Source organism: Apium graveolens, chromosome 11 (genome assembly GCF_009905375.1).
Source record: "Apium graveolens cultivar Ventura chromosome 11, ASM990537v1, whole genome shotgun sequence".
In the NCBI taxonomy this organism is placed as follows: Eukaryota; Viridiplantae; Streptophyta; class Magnoliopsida; order Apiales; family Apiaceae; genus Apium; species Apium graveolens.
Genome location: NC_133657.1, coordinates 107527690 through 107540702, shown reverse-complemented (window position 1 = coordinate 107540702; position 13013 = coordinate 107527690).

Here is a 13013-nt window from a genome sequence, read left to right as displayed (position 1 = left end):
AGTCTTAGAGATATCGACAAGCCAAATGAAGATATGAAGATTGGAGATAACGACAAGTCATTTTTGCAATGGAGAATTCAGAGATACCGACAAGTCAATTTGAAGATGTGAAGATTGGAGATATCGACAAGTCAAACTCTCATTAGAGATCTCAGAGATATCGATAATAAGTAAATAAGCCTATAGAGATTTAAGAGATATTGACAAGTCTTTTCTACATGCAGAAATTTAGAGATCTCGACAAGCCAAACTCTCTTATAGAGAACTCAAAGGCTTCGATAAGTCAAAACAACTATAGAGAAATTAGAGGTCTCGATAAACCATTATACTTATCGAGATGTCGAGTTCTCTATATAACAAACTTGAGATCTCGTTCTAAAACTTAAGTACAGAATGCAGACCAGTTAAAGATCCAAGATTGTCAATCAACAAACAAATCAATCAATGATTTGAAAAGTCTACAAAAAGCAGCTTGAAGAGTACAAGATCAAAGGCCAAGATTAACTGACAAAGTAAAGTCACATATATGCACAATTTGCAAAGATTGTTGAGTGGAATTTATGACACTTTTTTATGCTCTAATAAGCTTTGTATTGATGCATTTGTAATCAAGTTGTTAAGTGTTTTAATGTATTTTCTAGTGTTTTTGCATTTCAGACATTATCTAGGTAATCAGGTGAATTAGCATTATTTTGGTGCTAATTTGGTGTCAAGGTGGTGTTGGAATAAAAGCCAGTGAAAAGCCGGCTCGAAGCAGCAAGGATGTTAGATATATTTGATAATGTAATGTGCAATATGATTTGTGTTTAGTTTTCAGATCTTACCTAACAGGACAAATCAATACTTAACTGGAAATCAGCACTTATACTGAAGACAAAACTTAAGATATCAGAACTTAAGTTATCAGAACTTAAGTGATCAGAAGATATTTATCAGGAGATAATATCAAGACTTAAGATGACTTTCAGATAAGGCAGGCGGCTGATTAAAAGGAAAGAAGATCGAGACTAAGACAGAAATAAATATGCTTGAAGAAGGAATTCTATGAAGAATAGAATACTTGGAAGAAAAGATAACTAGTTGATATATTTTAGGAAGCAGAATTATATTCCATATCAATTAGAAGATTATCTTGTAACTGTGTAGTATATAAACACAGGCATAGAGTTTACACTATAAGTGTTACAAATATCGAAGTTATTATTCTTTGTAACTCTAGTAGCTCTCGTGATAATTTGTTCATCACTGAGAGAGGACAGTTCCATATTGTAACAGAGTTTATTATATTGAATAAAATCTGTTTTCTGTTACTTGAGTTCTTATATTCGATTTGATTGTGCTAAACATTGTATTCACCCCCTTCTACAGTGTGTGACCTAACAAGTGGTATCAGAGCCATCTGTTAACACACAAACAGTTTAAGATCCAAAAACAATCATGTCTGAAGAAGAAACTCCAACCAAGCCCACCAAAACTAAAGAACCTCCAAAAACCATAACTCATAATCGATATGAGACTATAAGAGTTCCAATGTTGAAACCTTCTGAGTATTCCATATGGAAAGTGAAGATGTCTATGTTTCTGGAAGCTACAGATCCAGAATATATCTACAGGATTTATGAAGGACCACATATGCCAACCAAACTCTCTATGGAAGTTGCAGGTCAGCCAGCAAAGTCTGTACCAAAGGAGAAAAGTGATTACACTGCTGAAGATATCTCATCGATTGCAAAGGATGCAAAGGGAAAACACTTGTTGCATAGTGCCATTGATAATGTCATGTCAAACAGGGTAATTAACTGCAAGACTACAAAAGAGATATGGGATGCTTTGGAAACAAGGTGTCAGGGAACTGATTCAATCAAGAAGAACATGAAGACGATACTCACTCAAGATTATGAGCACTTTGACTCAAAGCCTGATGAGTCATTAACTGATTTATATGACAGATTTATCAAACTCTTGAATGATTTGTCACTAATTGACAAAGAGTATGATATTGAAGATTCAATTCTTAAGTTCCTGTTAGCTCTTCCTAAAAGATGGGATTTGAAGGCCACAATAATAAGAGACAACTATGCTCTTGAGGAAACAACTCTTGATGAAATTTATGGGATGCTCAAGACTCATTAACTTGAGATGGAACAAAGAAGCAAGAGGAATGGAAGAAAGTCAAGAACAGTTGCCTTTGTGGCTGAGGAGGAAAGTCCCAAAGAAGCTGCCTCAAAGAAAGGCAAGGGAAAGGCTCTCATCACAAAGTCTGATACTGAGTCATCAAGATCTGATAGTGATGATGACTCAGAAAATAAAAGTATACCTGAGATGGACCATGATGAGGAGATGATGAAGCTGTGTGCTCTTATGGTGAAAGGGATCACAAAGATTGCATACAGGAAATTCAGGAAAGGAAAGAAGTTTTCCAGGAAAGGTGCAAGTTCTGAAAAGAAAGGTTTCAGAAAATCTGAAGGCAAAGGAGGAAAGTCTGACAGATGAGATTACTCAAATGTTAAATGCTACAACTGTGGTGAGAAAGGCCACATATCTCCAGATTGCAGAAAAGGGAAAAGTGAAAAAGGCAAGGCTCTTGTCACAAAGAAGAAAAGCTGGTCAGATGCTTCAGATTCTGAGGATGAGGAAAACTATGTCTTGATGGAAAATGCTGATAGCAGTTCTGATACTGCTGACTTAAAGGTACCTCAAACTACTTATGCCTTTCATACTGATGATATTACTGAGTTGAAAAGATATCTTAAAATCATGTTCATTAGTTATAAAGATCAAACTTTAACATGTGAAAGATTAACTTCTGAAAATCTTGCTTATAAAAAGAGGAATGATTATTTAGAAAAAGAGTTAGTCATGTTCCCTCAAACTCAGAAAGATAGAGATGATGCCTTTTATGTTAGGGATGAAGTGTTAAAAATGAATGAATCTATAAAAACTGAGTTAGAAAAGGAAAGAGAGATTATCAGGATTTGGAGTAACTCTGGTAAAGCAACTCAGGATATTCTTGGTAATGGAAACTGGAAAGAGGGCTTAGGTTATGGAGATGATAAGAACAGTAAGGGAACTGTAGAAACTGAGCCTATAGTTGTTAAACAAAAACCGAAGGTAAATCCTGTTAAGTTTGTAACTGCAAAGTCTGATATTGATATATCAGAAGTTAAGGAGAAAGTAACTTCTGACAAACCTAAACAGGATAAGCCAACTGAAGTTAACATAGGCTTAATGACTAAGAAGCAGCTTAAGCATAAGCTAAAAGATGTTAAGAATGTAAACAAGGTAAAGCCACCTAGGAAAAATAGGAATGGAAAGGAAGGTGTGAACAAAAGTAACATTTATAAGCCTGTTCCTAATGCTCCTAGAAAAACATGTCATAATTGTGGAAATTCTAACCATCTGGCTTCTTTTTGCAGGAAGAATAAGAATATAAACTCCTTACCTTCAAAATTAGGAGTTAAGAGTCAGTCTGTTAGATATAAGCCACAAAATCCTTATTTTTATTGTGGTAGTATATGGCATTCCATTTATACTTGTAAGGAATATCATAGTGTGTACTATGAATATTATCAAATAAAACCTTCTGTAAAGAAAGTTAGCATTGTTCCTTCTAGTGTAAGTTCTGATGCAAAGTCTAATCTTGCAAATTCTAATAAGAAAACTGTTAACATAAACTCTGATGCTAAATCCGCTGTAAATGTTAACAAACTTAAAAAGGCCAAAGGATCCAAGCAAGTCTGGGTCCTTAAAACTAGTCATTAGTGGTCTTTGTGATTGCAGGGCAACATGAAGAACATCCTAGTTCTGGACAGTGGATGTTCAGGACATATGACTGGAAATAAAGCCCTGCTATCAGACTTTGTGGAGAAAGTTGGCCCAAGTGTTTCTTATGGAGATGGCAACATTGGAAAAACTCTGGGATATGGCAATATCAATCTTGGGAATGTCATCATTGAAAAAGTAGCTTTGGTCTCAGGACTTAAACACAATCTGCTGAGTGTGAGTCAAATCTGTGACAGAGGTTATCATGTGGATTTCTTTAAAGAACACTTTGAAGTTGTAAGCAAATCTACAGGCAAAGTTGTTCTGAAAGGATACAGGCATGGTAACATTTATGAAGCCAAGCTTTCAACAAGTACTAATGATTCTGCAATCTGTCTGTTGAGTAGAGCATCAATTGAAGAAAGCTGGGATTGGCACAAGAAACTCTCTCATTTAAATTTTAACAATATAAATGAACTAGTCAAGAAAGATCTTGTGAGAGGACTGCCAAAATCAGTATTTGCTCCTGATGGCCTTTGTGATTCATGTTAGAAGGAAAAACAAAGAAAATCTTCATTCAAGAGCAAGACTGAATCATCAATTCTTGAGCCTTATCACCTACTACATGTTGATCTATTTGGTCTAGTGAATGTCATGTCTATTGCAAAGAAGAAATATGCTATGGTCATAGTGGATGAGTTCACCAGATACACATGGGTGTATTTCTTGCACAAAAAAAGTGAAACTACATCTATCTTGATTGATCATGTCAAGCAACATGATAAATTGGTCAAAGATTCTGTGAAGATCATAAGAAGTGATAATGACACCGAGTTCAAGAATTTGATCATGGAAGAGTTCTGCAAAGACCATGGAATAAAGCAGGAATTTTCTGCTCCTGGAACTCCACAGCAAAATGGAGTTGTTGAAAGAAAGAATAGAACTCTTATTAAAGCTGCACGAACTATGTTTGATGAAGTAAAGTTGCCAACCTACTTTTGGGCTGAAGCTGTGCATACTGCTTGTTTTACTCAGAATGCAACATTTATCAACAAGCATGGAAAAATACCATATGAGATGGTGAAGAAAAAGAAGCCAAATCTGAAGTATTTTCATGTATTTGGATGCAAGTGTTTTGTTCTTAAGACTCATCCCGAACAGCTATCCAAATTTGATCTAAAAGCTGATGATGAAATTTTTGTTGGATATCCACTTTCTACAAAAGCCTTCAGAGTCTATAATTTAAGAACAAGGGTTGTCATGGAATCTATCAATGTCTCTTTTGATGATAAGAAGATTACTGGACTTGAAGATTTCAATGATCATGATCAACTGAGATTCGAAAACGAAGTTTTAAATTCTGATTCTGTAAATCCTGACAATCTAAATCCTGATACTGCAAACTCTGATGGATTAAACTCTGATGTTATTGAAACTGTGGTAAATACGCCTAAGGAAAATGCACCTGTGCAGGGGGAGCATACTGAAGATCCAACCACATCTCAAGAAGTATCAGAACCTACAACAGGCTTTTCAAGTTCTGATGGGCCAAGTTCTGATAATTCTGGAAACTCATGTTCTGATATTTCTGGAAACTCACATAATGAAGGATCCAACTCAGAGAGCATAATTTCAGGGGGAGCATCAGAAAATATTGATGGAGACAACATGGATCATGGGGGAGCATCCAGTTCTAGAGAAAACCTTCTATCTGCAAGGAAGTGGACTAAAGCACATACACCTGACTTAATTATTGGAAATCCTGATGCAGGTGTCAGAACTAGAACAGCTACATCAAATGAATGTCTTTATCATTCTTTTTTTTCTCAGACTGAACCAAAGAAAGTTGAAGAAGCTCTTCAAGATGATGATTGGGTGCAAGCAATGCATGAAGAGTTAAATGAATTTGAAAGAAATAAAGTCTGGACTCTAGTGCCAAGACCAAGGAACAGGTATGTTGTTGGTACAAAATGGGTGTTCAGAAACAAAACTGACAGTGATGGCATAATTACAAGGAACAAAGCAAGGCTGGTTGCAAAAGGATACTCTCAACAGGAGGGAATTGATTATGATGAAACATTTGCACCAGTTGCTAGATTGGAAGCCATAAAGATATTTTTGGCTTATGTTGCTCACAAGAAGTTTAAAGTCTTTCAAATGGATGTGAAAAGTGCTTTTCTTAATGGAGAATTGAAAGAGGAACAACCTCCAGGCTTTGTAGATCCCAAATTTCCAAATCATGTTTACAGGCTTGATAAAGCACTTTATGGCCTTAAGCAAGCTCCAAGAGCATAGTATGAGACATTAGCTCAGTTTCTTCTAGAAAGTGGATTTAACAGAGGAACTATTGAAAAAATATTGTTCTACCTCAACCATGGAAAGGACTTACTTTTGGTGCAAATATATGTTGATGATATCATTTTTGGTTCTACAAATGACAGACTTTGTAAGAAGTTTGCCAAGCTGATGCAGTCAAGATATCAAATGAGTATGATGGGAGAACTTAACTATTTTCGGGCCTTCAAGTCAAGCAGAATGAAGAAGGAACTTTTATTTGCCAATCTAAGTACACCAGAAATTTGTTGAAGAAATTTGGAATGCAGGATTGTTCAAATGCATCCACTCCTATGGCCACTGCAACAAAATTGGATAAAGATACTGGTAAATCAGTAGATATTACTGATTACAGAGGTATGATTGGCTCACTACTCTATCTAACTGCAAGTAGACCTAATATCATGTATGCTACCTGTCTTTGTACAAGCTTTCAAGCAGATCCAAGAGAACCTCACTTAACAGCTGTGAAAAGAATTTTCAAGTACCTTAAGGGTACAGCTGATCTGGGATTGTGGTATCCTAGAGAATCAGACTTTAAGCTAATAGGTTACTCAGAAGCAGATTTTGCAGGATACAAAATTGACAGGAAAAGCACAAGTGGAAGCTGCCAATTTGTTAGAGGCAGATTGGTTTCTTGGTTTAGCAAGAAATAGAAGTCAATTTCCACATCAACTGTAGAAGCAGAATACATTGCTGCAGGAAGTTGTTGTGCACAGATTCTTTGGATGAAGAATCAGTTACTGGATTATGCGTTAGAATTTTCTAAAATCCCTATTTACTGTGATAATCAAAGTGCTATTGCTATGACAGGTAATCCAGTTCAACACTCAATGATAAAGCACATCAATATTAGGTACCACTTCATAAGGGAACATGTGGATGAAGGTACAGTGAAATTGCATTTTATTCCCACAGATCAACAACTAGCAGATATCTTCACAAAACCACTGTGTGAAGCTACTTTTACAAGATTGGTAAATGAACTTGGAATGGTTTCAGGTTCTTTCTCTAAATCTGCTTAGTTTATGTTCTGATACATCAGACTTTATGATCAGTATTTACAGATATTACTATCTTTGTGTATTCTATGCTTAAATTGAAAATTACTTAAGTGCTGATTGTTGTCTGATGTGAATTTCTAAACTCTGATAGTGACATGAATGTTTCTGTGACTATTCAATCCAATGAGGATAACTGTGCTAGATGCTGACCAAGTAATCTTTAATATACTAAAGATCCCATGTTTGAAGTAATTGTTTATGTGGAATTTTTTTTATACAAGCAAATTCTGATATTGAGCTTAGTTAAGTTTACTTTATGTATCTTATTACTAAGTCAAAAACTAGAATAGTGCTTCTTATCTGTTAAGTTCTGATGTTAGTAAATCTATTGGATGTACTAAGTGCTGATAAGCCTCACTTATCAAAAGAAAAAGAAAAGAAAAGAAATAAAAATCAGGTACTCCTTTGAGATCTAGAATAAAAATGTGGAAGGGAAGACCCAAGTGCATTGCTGGTATTAAGTAATATGCATTAGAAAAAGCAAAATAAAATTTTCTTGGTGACTTTTCACACTCTATGATTACTGGAGAAATACTCTGATAACAGCATAAATTCTGATAAGCAGTCGTGACTCACTTACACTGAGAAGCCACTGTAAAATAGAATTTCAAAAGATGCATAAAATGTGCACAAAACAGTTGAGGTGGACTCATGCATGAACTCATTCTAAAGTAGACTTCAGAATAATGACAGATTTTAAGTAAAGTTCTTAGTTATGCCTTATTTCTAAGATGTACTGAAGTGAATCAGACTTTACTCTTTGTCTGATATTTAGCTTAATGCACACACTTACACTCCATATGAATGATGAAAATTACTGTGGTGATCAATGTTGTTTTAGATGAAAAGTTTATGTGTCAGATTGCATAAATTCTGAGGACAAGTTCTGATGGAAGTTCTGATGAAACCATATCAGTATTTGTGTGAAGAATTACAGGAATACACATTCACTTTTCGAGTTAAGTAGCCACATTCTGATGACTTTTAAATCCTAATAATAATCAAGTTTTGATGCTTACGTGGCAGTATTTATTTACTTGGTTTATTTTTGGTCATTAACTGAACGATAATATTTTTATAGAATATTGGTTAATGTGAGATAAAACAATCATAATCATTATGGGTTAGTGGTTAGCGTGTATGTCCTGAAAACCTGCATGTACACGGTAATTATTGCTTATTTTACGTGCCCATTAACTCTTATTCTAACCGTTTACTGACTGTTCAAATGGTGCTAGGTGTAAAGTGTATCCCATGCTTCAAAAATATGACTGTTGAGTGGAGAGAGTATATATATGAGAGATAAAAGATTTTCTAATCTTTTACTTACTTTTCTATTCTAAATCTCTTTTTCTTTCTCTCCCCCTCTCTCTTTTATTTTCTGAAATTGTTTTTCTCTCAGGACTTTTTACAAACACTTTGCAAACATTCTCTCATTCACTTAATTTCTTACAGAGATGGCACCAAAAGATTTAATTTTCTTAGCAAGTTAGAATCCCCATCAGAACTTCATTTCATTCAGGACTTTCTTGCTAGTTCTGATATTGGGTACGCTTTGACCGAACCTAAAGTAGTCTCTGGTACTCAAATACTGGAATTCTGGAGAAGCGGAGTATATGATGATGGTGGTGCTCAAGGGTCCCCAAGTATTATTTTTTCATCAGGGGAGGATGAGCATGTTGTGACATTGGCTATGGTTAGACAAGCACTGCAGCTGCCTGAGAACTGTGTTTATTCTACTGTTGAAGAGCCTGTTCTTCAAAACATGATGGCCAGTCTGGGGTATGAGAGGACATTGGCAAAGCTGGGTCAGTTGAAGAGATCTTACATAAGGAGGGAATGGAGTTTCTTCTTTGACTACATAACCAAGGCTTTTACAAACAAATGTTCTAATTTCGATGCAATCCCCATATTCAACCAACAAATCGGGTATGCTCTCATAAATCAAACTGATTTTGATTATGCACGTGTTGTCTTAGGTTTTATTGGGGATAGAATGACAGAAGATAGAAATACTGTTTATTTTGCTAGATTCTGTCAGCTTATCTATAGTTTTTGTTGTAATAATAAGCCCCAATCTGCTAGTGAATTAATTTCATCATTCAGACTAGCTAAAAGAGCTTTTAATGACTTACTATCTACTGATAATAAGAAGGCTGTGTTAAGACCCCTCCTAGTTCCTTTATCTGTCAAACAAGCCTTAATAACCTATGATCCGGTTAAATATACGGAAGTATATCCTGATGTCCAACCATCAGAACCTCATTCATCAGCACCTACCACCTCTACATAAACACCTCAAACTTCTCAACCTCAACCTTCAGAACCTACAGTGCAGCCTTCATCTTCCAAACCCAAGAGGACTAAGAAAGTACCTCAGACTCAACATAAGAGAAGGAGATTTATTCTGCGAGATGAATCAGATGCTGAGGAACAGGTTCCCATATCAGAACCTGTTGTTGTAGAAGCTGATAAGGTTTCTTCTCAGAAAGATACTGTAACTGGGAGTTCTAGGCCCCTCAAAAGGCTTAGAAAGTTAAATTCTGATGATAAAGCTCCTACAGTGTCTCCACCTTTGAGGAAATTAAAGAAACAGAGAGCTCATAGGGACATAGTTGAGTCAGATTTAGATGTAGTGGAAGCAGCTAAGAAAGGGGATCAGGAATCTCTGATCTCAACAGAACCTATTGTTATTGAATCACTTCCTTCTACACAACATGACACTGCTCAAGCTAAAATACCTACACCTCCTATGTCACCTATAGTTGATCCAGTACATACTAAAGAACCAGGTACAAGTGCTGAAATTGATATTCATAACTTGATTGTGCCTGAGGTTTTGTATTTGGAAGCTCCACCAATTCAACTCACTCCACCAACAACATCAATTTTGGATGTTGATCAGAACCTGGCTGCAGATCAGAATTTAGAGGAAGATGTTGAAGCCTCTATAGCCTCATATACTGCTATTTTATCAGAGGATGCTAATACTGCAGGATCTACAAATTCTGATGCTGCTGATGAAGAAATTGCTGGTGAAGCTGCTGCTAATTTAGATGCTGATGCAGCTGGTCCATCAGGACATGCACCTCAACAAACTGTTCATAAAGCTGACTTAGTCAAGAAATTTATTACAGGGGAAGCACCAGTACCTTGGAGTGACACTCCTAGAGGAAATGAGTGGACTAAAGAATGGAACTCAGTTAGTTTTGTTCCTTCTGAAAAGATTCTTGCTGAGCATCTTGCAAAAGCTGATGAAATGCTGATAAATGATGATTTCAAGGCATAGATGAGAGTTACTGCATTGAGTACAAGGAACCTTCAAGGTCAACACTCAATAACTCATGACAAGGTGAACAAAATTCAGGAAGCTCTGATCCAGCAAGATTTGAATGTGAAACTTGAAAAGAACAGGTTTTTCAAGCCAGCCTTTGACATAATTGCCTATATTGAGAAAACTCAGGAGAATCAACAAACTCAAATTGAAGAAATTCCGAAGAATCAAGCTTCTCACCAAAGTCAACTCAATGAGATCCAATCCTCAGTGGAATTGCTTGTCTCTCTTCTTTTACCTGCTGATGCCAAAAAGGGGGAGAAAGTGATTAAGTCCAAATGCAAATCTATTCAGACACTGAAAGGAAATGATGATAGGAATGATGACCAGGGAAACTCTGATAAGGGTAGAGGTCAAGGAAAAGGATTTTTATCAAGTAAAGCTAGAATTACAAGTCAAGGAACAAGTTCTGATACTGGGAGAAGAATAAGTTCTGATACTGGTAAAAGGATAAGTTCTGGTGAACATCTGGAACTTGATGAAGAAATTTCAAAACAGTTATTTCTTAAAAAAAATCCAGGAATGGACTTTGAGAGTCTAAAGGAAGAAGAAGCTAGACTCAAAGCAGAAGGTGTCAAGACAAAATCTAAAACTTCTGTTGTTGAAAAGAAATTTCCAAAGCCTAAGGGTATTGTGATAAAGGAAAGAACAAGTTCTGAGGCAACCAAGGCCAAATCACAAATGGAAATTGATCCAAGGTCCAAAGGCAAAGAAAAAGTTGATGAACCTGTAAAGGTTTATATGCCAGTCACGGATGAAGAAATAACTGATGATGAAGAAGATTCTAGTCTTACTCTGATTTCAAAGAATATTTCTCAAACAACCTCTGACATGGCTCATGTTGTTCAGAGTCAAGATGTAGTAAGTTTTGATATGACAGTGAAGCAAGCAACCTCTGAAATAGCTCAATTTGGCTTGATATCAGAAGATAAGGAAAAGGAAACCTCTGACATTGCTCATGTTAAACCTTCAAAAATACTCCTACCAGGATTCACCAAAGCTAAACAGGCTCAACCTTTGAAGACTGCAACAAGTGGTTTTGAAGCAAGAGTTGTTATAGGAAAGGAAGTAAGAGATAAATCTGGGTTGGGTAGTTCTAATGAAAGAAGAGTACATAACACTACCAATGATCCAACTTCCTTAAGTGAACCAGGTGTTGAAGCAACTCCTTAAAGATTGAATCGACTTGAATCTGTACAAATGGTTTACCATACCTTCTTGAAAGAACATATCTTGTTATATTTTAAGACAGATGGAAGGGTATACCATATTAAGCAGAATGCTATACCACTGAAGTATTTTGAAGAACTGAAACATGTTATATTCCTACTTCAAGTGAAAGACAGATTAACAGATAGTGCTGTAGGATATTTAAAGTCTCAAATTCAAAGATAGAAGAAGCTTTATTCAGTAAAGTCTGACAGCACATACTGTCCCAAGTACAGAGATCACAAAGGTGATATTGTCGATATGAAGCCTAACTCTGCTAAGATTATAACTACTTTTCTGGGTTATAAAGCTGTGGAATTCAATCTAGAGTCTGACAAGGCATATCTGATAAGACTAGATCAGGAGATAAGAAAAGCTAAGATAAATGATCTCAGAGCAGCTATTTTTCAAACTGGAGAAGATACAGCTGAATTGATAAATGCTAAAAGGAGGATGGTTAATGAACTTGAATATGTTGAGAGATGTTTGTTGAAGAACTATCTCAGGAAAACTCCTGATATCAAAGAGATCAGAAATTGAAAGTGAAGCCAAGTCAAAGATCTACAACTGCTTAAATTCTGAAGTTTATACAGACTGAAGCTGTTATCAAAAGTTAAAGATGGTAAAGCTGAAAGGACTGTAAGTTGTAGTTATCTAGTCAAATTCTCATGCATTTGTACTTAATGTTTTTGACATCATCAAATATCTGTTGAACTTGTATATTATGCTAATTTACAAGTTGGGGGAGATTGTTAGATATATTTGATAATGTCATGTGCAATATGATTTGTGTTCAGTTTTCAGATCTTACCTAACAGGACAAATCAATAATTAACTAAAAATCAGCACTTATACTGAAGACATAACTTAAGATATCAGAACTTAAGTTATCAGAACTTAAGTGATCAGAAGATATTTATCAAGAGATAATATCAGGACTTAAGATAACTTTCAGATAAGGCAGGCGGCTGATTGAAAGGAAAGAAGATCGAGACTAAGACAGAAATAAATATGCATGAAGAAGGAATTCTATAAATAATAGAATACTTGGAAGAAAAGATAACTAGTTGATATATTTTAGGAAGCAGAATTATATTCCATATCAATTAGAAGATTATCTTGTAACTTTGTAGTATATAAACACAGGCATAGAGTTTACACTATAAGTGTTACGATTATCGAAGTTATTATTCTTTGTAACTCTAGCAGCTCTCGTGATAGTGTGTTCATCACTGAGAGAGGACAGTTCCATATTATAACAGAGTTTATTGTATTGAATAAAATCTGTTTTCTGTTACTTGAGTTCTTAT